The sequence below is a fragment of the Silene latifolia genome, chromosome X, assembly GCF_048544455.1.
Source record: "Silene latifolia isolate original U9 population chromosome X, ASM4854445v1, whole genome shotgun sequence".
NCBI lineage: Eukaryota > Viridiplantae > Streptophyta > Magnoliopsida > Caryophyllales > Caryophyllaceae > Silene > Silene latifolia.
Window position 1 is genome coordinate 302,640,724 of NC_133537.1, and position 9,017 is coordinate 302,649,740.

The window sequence follows — 9,017 nt, forward strand, 5'->3', positions numbered from 1 at the left end:
ATCCTTTTGCATTTGAGTGAAAAATTCTTGTTGATTCTTTTGCATTTGGAGGACCGCTTTTTGAACATCAAAACCTTGGTCATTTTGTTGATTGTATGGAGATTGATTTTGGTAACCTTGGTTTTGGTTGTAAAAGGGTCTTTGATTTTGGTTTCTCATGGGAGGTGGGGTGTATGTTGGTTGAGGGTTTTGAACATTTTGGCGTTTGTATGAGAGATTTGGGTGGAATTTGGTGTTTTCATTGTAATAGTTTGAATAAGGGGTACCACTATTGTATGCTTGAAAAGCATTCACTTGTTCATTTGTTCCCCTACATTCACTTTGGTCATGTCCCAAAGTTCCACAATTCTCACATATCCCACTTGGGATTGATGAAGATGCCGTCATGGCATTAACATGATGCTTTGGTGATTTTGAGGTTTCTTCAAGTCTAGCCATAGCTTTTTCAAACTTCAAATTGATGGTATCAATGTGAGCACTAAGTTGAGCACCCAATTGAGTAATAGAGTCCACTTCGTGCTTTCCTCCTCTAGTAGCCTTGCGAGGTCTACTATATTGTGAATTATGGACCGCCATTTCCTCAATCTTGTTCCAAGTTTGATTGTCGTCAACTTCGGTGAAAATTCCATTTGATCCCATGTTGAGAATGTTCCTTGAGTCTTCATAAAGACCGTTCCAAAACTGTTGTACCAAGAACCACTTGATAAGTCCATGATGAGGACATGAGCGACAAATTTCCTTGAATCGCTCCCAAGCTTCATACAAATATTCTTCATCTCTTTGCTTAAAGCCCGTAATTTGAGCTCTTAGCATGTTAGTCTTTTCCGGTGGATAGAACTTTTTGTAGAAAGCTAGAGCCAACTTCTTCCAAGAATCAATTCCGAGAGTAGCCTTATCAAGGCCTTTCAACCATTGTTTTGCGGTGCCAGTTAAAGAAAAAGGAAATAAGACCCATCAAATTTGTTCTTGAGTTACACCGGTTTGAGAAATCGCATCACAATAGTCACAAAAAGTCTCCATGTGAGTGTGAGGGTCTTCACTAGGCATCCCCCCAAATTAGCTTCTTTCGACTAATTGGATAAATGCGGATTTGGCAATGAAATTTCCGGTTAAATGTTGTGGTGTGGGAGTATCATTGGGTAGGTTCTCCTCGGTTGGTACGGAATGTGATGAAAATTTAGGCATTGTGGGTTGATTTTGTGTTGGATTTTGTGTTGGGTTCTCCTCACCTTCTCTTGCAAAAGGGTTGATGAACTCAATAGTGTTTGGTTGAATATCTACAACCTCACCAATACCTCTCAAAGTTCTCCTAGCAAGTCTTCTATTGTTTGTCAAAGTCCTTTCAATTTCGTGATCAAAGGGTAACAAGTTACCTTGTGATCTTCTAGACATGCAAAATATCAAACAACTCGAAAATAATTAGAACAAACCTTGAGAAGTTTTACTTCCCCAAGGCAAAGAAAGACACAACTAATAACAATATAAGAAAATCTAAATCAAGTTAACACCGTCCCCGGCAACGGCGCCATTTTTGGTCGTGTTCCCTTGTGAGGGTTTAGTTTTCGGTACTTGTCGTTAGGAGCACCTAGACCAAAACACAATTTATAACTCCACAAACAACTCTACAATTAGTAAAGAGGCAAGTAAAGGTCGGATCCCAAGGGACGGGAATTGAGATGAGGTTTTCAATTGCAACTAGTGGTGTCTAAGGGTGTCACAATTTGGGGTTTGAAGTAGAATATCACTAAACTAAATAGCAATGAAAATAAACAAGCAATATGATTAAAAGGGATGTAAATAATTGATAAAAGGCACTAGGGTGTCATGGGGTCATAGGGGATTCATGGGAATTGATCATACAAACATATTCTCAAATTATAAGCAAGCAATTATTGTTGTGATGGATCGAGTTGGTTTATATCTTACAATCCTAGGAAAGTTTAGGTCCCGGAGCCGAATCGATTAGATTGTACAACACCTACAAGTCGACTTAATCTTCCCTACTCAACTATATGCATGGTCTAATGAGACTCGAGTTGGTTTATGTCTTACAAGTCTCATTGAAAATATAGGTGATGGGTAAAAAATGCAAGGATTCATAGGCTCGCATTTCATCAAACATAACATGTGCATAAGTTGAGATCACAACAAGCAAGCAAATAAACTATGAAAACATATTAATTTAAGAATGAATCATCCTCCATGTTGGTTTCCCCTAATTACCCATTAACCCTAGCTAAGGAAACTACTCACTCATTATCATGTTGAACATGCTAGCAAGGTTGTCAATCATACCAACAAAGTGAAACATGATGAATAAATGAAGATAATTAACAATAATTAAATAGGGATTAAGAGAATTATACCTACTAATGATTCCAATAATAAAGCAAAGAATAATAGAAGTACTTGATGATTGATTGGAAGGTTGTCAATCTCCCAATAATAACCTAAATAATCTTCAATTACCCAAAATAAAAGATGAACAAAAGAGGGATTAAGGAAATGAAACTTGTATTAAAACTTGATTAAATGTTGATTACAAGATTAAAGAGAGATTTGATTGATATTAACTACTCTAAAGATTGCTAAGAAGAACATGCTAATCTAATTAGACTAATGGGGTATTTATAGTGGGGATTAGTTACATAAATTAGGGTTTAATAAGGGCTTAAATGACGATTAAGTCCTTGAGGAATCGCCGGTCTCTAGGGAGACTCCGGTCTCCTTTTTGCCGGTCTTAGAAAAATATGCGCATCCTTCCTTGAAACTTGTAGAAGACAAAATGGCTGACACACAATCCGAGCGTCCAGGGCACGGGACGGGCGGATTGTGGAGGTTCTGGCCGAGCGGATTGTGGTGGTGGACGGGCGGATTGGGGTGATTCTGGACGGGCGTCTAGCTGGGGAAGACGCTCGGATTGTACCTCTTGGACGGGCGGATTGTAGGCAATCCGCTCGGATTGTGTTACAGCTTCTTTCTTTCTTCTTTTCTTCCTTTCCCTTCATAAAATCCTTGAGGATTTCCTCGGGGATGCAAGGATCTTTTCTCATCATTGCCCATATACTATAGTATGTACAAAGGCCTTCTAGTCTTGTCTTCTCTTTGATGCATGGTCATTGAATTCAATCAATTTAGCTCTATTTTGCCATGAAAATGCAAGGTTTGCACTCCTTTCCTACCAAGGAAACAAAACCTCAAAGAAAATGCAAAACAAAGGACTAAAGATAATAAATGACCCAAATATGCACTAAAAAGCATGTGAACGAGGCTAATTCGGGGACTAAATATGCTCTAATTATGGTCACATCAATGTTGAATAAAATACAGTATTTATTTACCTTTTCAGCACCACTCATTGTCCTTCGGAAGCAGGGGAGGAGAAGGAAAAAGCGGGCTTGCGAACTGAGGATGACATGGCAAAGGAGAATGAGGTAGGAGCCAAAGACATGTCAAAGGATCAAGATCAGGTAGTTGAAGAGGAAGCCATGAAGGCCGTGAGAGAGGAGGTGGAGGTAATTGATGATGACACGTTCTTATCATCTCCAAATCCGGCTTTTGACGAGGTATTACCTACTACGACTAGTTTATAACTAGTATAGATCCCGCACAAATGCGCGGTATATATAGAAATGTTAATTTTTACTGTATTACTTATAGATTTTAGATTTATATCTCATGAATTTTCTTAAAATTAATCAAGAGAATTGAGGAATTCCTTGAAGTGTATTTTTTTATGAAAATATTTTAATTATCTCAAATTCTTTAAATAAATTCTTTTTTCATCACAAAATTAATAATAGAGGTAATACTGAAAATCTAATTTATTTCTATACTTAAGCTTGAGCACTTTGGAGAGAAAACTTTAGAGAAATTTTATTCTCTTAGTATATAGGGGGATTATGACCATAATTACTGTTGGAATATGTGTCCTCCGACAATAATGCGATCACGACTGTTGATCATGATGATCACATGTTTAAGTCTCATTATAAAGAATACAATTGGGAAGTAATTTTTTTTTTTACTGTCAACTGGTCCACACATATCGGTAATGATTGGCTGACTAGAGTTTGACATTACTGTCGTGCGACGGTGGTGATCAGTTGATCCCCTAGGTCATACCTATAGGGCAACACTCTTAATTGATCAATTAATTGATCGTATAACGTTACGAGTCAATTAATTTAATTAAAATTGACGGACAATTTTGGAAGTAATATTTACGTATCTCATTGAAATTGATTAAAATGAGATACGGTCTGAGTAATCGAATTGTATCATTACTCAGATGAAATTATTGTTTAAGGAAACAATTGAATTTGAATGAATTATTATAAATACAATTTGTTGTGATTTATAATTGGTAACATATTTTGGTACAAGTAATTATGAATTACTAAGTCGATTTTTGTATATGACGTATTTTTATTAATACGTTGATTTTTAATATGTTAAAAATACATAACAATTTTATGTGACATGTGACATGTGACATATTGACAAAAATAAAATGGATTCCATTTTACATGTGTAAACCGAAATTAAGGGTGGAATTAGGATAATATTGTGTTTATTATATGAGTGGTAAACACAATGATTACCTACAAAAACTAGTCATGCAACCCTAATGCTCATTGTGAAGACAAACAAAAGCATGCATTGGCTCCCTCCTCTCCCTCTTCCACCCGGTTTTACACAAAGAAAAGGAAAGGGTTTTTGCCTTATTTTATCATATTCAATACATAACATTTTATGGTATTGGCATTCATTCATTCATTCATCTAAAATAAGAATTTTAGAGAGATAAAAAGCTTCCTTCTTCCTCCTCCCATAAACCGAAATATTAAAGAGTTTTATAATATTTTGGGGTCAATTTTATGATAAATTAATATTGTACTAGTATTCATAATATTAATTTTAATTAAGAGTGTGCTTTGGGTATTAAGCTTTGGAAGAGATCCTACACTTGGATCTTAGTTCTTCCACTAAGGAAAGCACAAGAACAAGAGAGAAAGGTGATCTCTCTTGTGCCCATATAAACCGAATTTCCAATGTAAGGATGAATGCTTCTTCTTTATTTTGTTTATAAGTGATGCGTGTCTATTATATAAGGTTTTCACCTCATTTTTACACGCATTCTTGTGCTTTTTATGTAGCATCTCGCTACAAATACCCCCGAATATTCTACTTTGGTCCGTTTATTGTAATTTGCAGGAATTGACCGAGGAGGAGCTAAATCGAGCCTTAATTGTCCTAATTGTATGCATTCATGGGAAATAAGGAGCCGGAGTTTAGGAATCTTACACTTGGAGGACGTATGAGCTGAGCTAAGGAAGGAATTCAAGTCCTGATGCGCTTATATAGCTCGATCGAATGCTTTGGTGTTCGATCGAATGCTTTATCCACTCAAGACTGGTCGATCGACCAGATTAAGGAGTCGATCGAGGAGATCCAGTGAGCGGTGCTCGATCGAGAGGTTGCTCTAGCTCGATCGAGTAACTTGGAGTTCGATCGAGTAATCTCTCCTTTCGATCGAGGGGATTTCGTGTGTTTTTGGTTTATTTCGCCTAATCCTTTATGGGCTTTTGTAATCAGTCCATAGATTAGGTTTAAGACAATTTTTCAGTATAAGACTGAGGAGAACACTACGTTGCTCTCATCTCCTTTACGACGTACATTTCATTTGTTACTTTTGTCACTGTTCTTGGGATTCTATTCTCTACTTTGCTACTCGAATTCGGTATTATCAATTTAATTTACTTCTTTATCGTTTTTATTATTTTTAATTCCTTCTCTCTCTTTACCTTTTAATCGTTCAATCAATTAGATTATTCATCATGTTTAGTTTTAATTGTTTGGTTATTGTTATTGTTAATCTGACAATTATGAGTAGCTAATTTCCTATGCTGAGACTATAGGGGACCCATGATTTGAAGGGAGAGTAATCGAATTACTAGATCAATGCCGGTACCGTCTTTGTTGTTTAAATGCTACAAATAACTGTAATTGCCTAATTGAGTCGACGCAATTAGACCCTTATTCTCAGTGGACCTTGACCTGGACCGAAAGGTTGGAAGAGGCAGACTAGTAGCGAACAATAGAGTATTGCAGCGAGGGCGAAAGTTAAACTGTTTACACTTTAGGGTGAATTAAGGACCGAAAGGTGACGTTCGCTACCCTTTAGACCGCATCGTTGACCTGGGACCTAGATTACTCGACCAGAGATGATTATGGCGAACCGCTTGTCTCGGCCTATTCTCTTTTATCCGTTAACTCCTCCTTTTATTTCTCTTTCCCTTACTCTGTTAGTTTAGAAATCACAATTTATAAACCACCAAAATTGGTTACTTAGACGAGCCTAGTTTTAGCAGTCAATTTCCTACCTCTCTGTGGATTCGACCCGACTTCCCTAGCTATATTAGTTAGTTGGCCAGTTGGTTATTTTTGACAGGTACGCGACAGACGTGTCAAATTTTGGCGCCGTTGCCGGGGAGGTGGCGCATATTTGTTGCTTTAACTAAGTTTGTCTTTTTGTCTCGAGGAATTTATTCCTTGGGACTATCTCATTTTCTGCAAAGTTTTGACCAGTTTTGCAGATAAGCCGTTGTTTTGAAGTTGTTTGCCAAAATGCCTACGATTACAGAGCATACAGAGCCATGTGGAAGATGTGGTGAAGAAGGGCACGATCTTTATGAGTGTACGTCAAGTATAGAGCACGCCCTTGCATATAAGAAGTTCAAGCAGGGAGTTCCTTTCTCCTGCCTATATGACGAGATAAAAAGCGTTTCTACCCCTTCTGCACCCGTACCACAACCGGTCTCTCCTTCTTCAAGAGAAGCAATTGCCGAATTGAAATCCATCATGTTGAGTAGGTCACAGCAATCGATCTTTGTTATATCGGAGTTGAAAGAACAAGTCGCGCAGTTAACACTCGCGGCAGACCAAACCAAGACTCCTCCAATTTGTGATCCCGTCAGTGCCATGAATTCTCAAAATGACCTTATTCATGGAGAGGACGAGGTTTTGGCAACTGATGATGACTCAGATGATGATCTAGACGAGTTCTTGCAAGAAATACTTGCTGCGTGTGCAGTGACCACTCGATCGAGCAACTCATCTACTCGATCGAGCGGTTCTAATCATCCAGCCACTCGATCGAGTGACAATGGCGGTCGATCGAGAAGCACAGAACTCCAGGTTGGTCGATCGAGTAACTATGCTGAGGAAAACGTTCGATCGAGTGCCAAGACTGGTCGATCGAATGAAATTGAAGAAGAAACTGGTCGATCGACCAGTAAAAGTGTTCGACCCAGTGCTGTAAGTGGCGGGAATCCTAATTTATTATCTAATACCGCCACCGTGTCATCTTCCCGCTTTGTGGAGACGTCACGAATTGATAAGGGTAAAGGAAAGGTTGCGGGACCACTCATCGCTACCAGGGTGCCCTTCCCGAGCCGTCCCAAGGACGCAAGGATCGAAAGATATGGTAAGTTCGTGGACATCGTGAAGAACCTTCAGGTAACTGTCCCTTTTTCCGAACTTGTTACTCAAGTACCCACTTACGCCAAGTTTATGAAGGATATCGTGACGCGTAAGAGAAATTTGAGCGAATTTGAGACGATTTCATTTATGGAAGAGTCTAGTAATCTGCTGTTAAATAAGGCCCCTCCAAAAATGAAAGACCCGGGCAGCTTTTCTATTACTTGTGTCATAGGTAATATGGTTATTGATAAGGCCCTCTGTGATTTAGGTGCCAGTGTCAGTGTCATGCCCCTTCCGTCGCAAGAAATTGAAGATGAGTCACTTCAAGGTGACTAACATCACCCTACAGATGGCTGATAGATCTGTTAGGAGACCTTTAGGTGTCTTGGAGGATGTGCCTGTGAAAATAGGCAAGCTATACATCCCAGTAGATTTCATTGTTTTGGATATAGCTGAGGACACCCGGACCCAAATTATTTTAGGAAGACCGTTCCTTTGTACAGCTGGGGCCGTTATTGATGTTAGACAAGGGCGTCTGACTCTTGCAGTAGGGGATGACGCTATCACATTTAGTTTGCCCAGTACTTTAGCCCACCCAATGATAGAGGACACTTGCTATTCGGTCGATGTCATTGATGAGTCTATTTATGACTTCTGGTCGGGTTCTTTTATGAAGGACCCACTGGAAGCTCTCATGCTTTTTGATGAGTGTGCAGATAGCCCAGAGGACGATGACGCTGCGTTGGATTTGCTTGTTGATGATTTAGATGAGCACGAGGGAGAGCAGGTGGAACAAATGATCAGCACTCTTTGCTCCATTGAGGTAAAGGTACCGGAACGTAAGCCTCTCCCATCTCATCTTAAATATGCCTTTCTAGACGATATAGAGCAGTATCCAGTCATCGTTAGTGCCAAGCTTAGTGATGATCAGCTGACTTCTTTGTTAGCTGTACTTAAGAAAAAAACAGAAAGCAATGGGCTATTCATCTGGATGATATCACGGGTATTAGCCCGATATTTGTATGCACAGGATAGAGCTGGAGGAGGATCACAAACCTTGCAGGCAAGGTCAGCGGTGGCTGGACCAGAAGATGCAGGAAGTTGTGGTGGCTGAGGTAATGAAGCTGCTGGATGCAGGTATTATCTATTCGGTAGGTAATTCTAGATGGGTAAGCCAAAGACGGGTAGTCCCAAAGAAAGGAGGGACAATCGTAGTTAAGAATGAGAAGAATGAATTAATACCTACCCGAGTAGTGACTGGTTGGCGGATGTGCATAGACTACGACAGTGAATGCCGCCACCAAGAAAGATCACTTTCCCCTTCCTTTTATTGATCAAATGGTAGAAAGGTTAGCTTCTCATAAATTTTTTTGCTATTTAGATGGGTATTCGTGGTTCTTTCAGATCCCTATCCACCAGACGATCGTGCCAAGACTACATTTACTTGTCCTAAGGGCGTTTTTGCGTATCGCAGAATGCCTTTTGGTTTGTGCAATGCCCCCGCCACCTTCCAAAGGTGTATGATGGGGATA

The 9,017-nt window shown here is 39.3% G+C and overlaps 1 non-coding gene across 1 annotated transcript; it reads left to right on the forward strand.

The window, feature by feature from the left end:
• Positions 1-706: 706 nt before the first annotated feature.
• Positions 707-813, forward strand: LOC141625909 (small nucleolar RNA R71). Its single transcript, XR_012535652.1, has one exon. It is a non-coding gene; the product is annotated as a small nucleolar RNA R71 (small nucleolar RNA).
• The last annotated feature ends 8,204 nt before the right edge of the window (positions 814-9,017 follow it).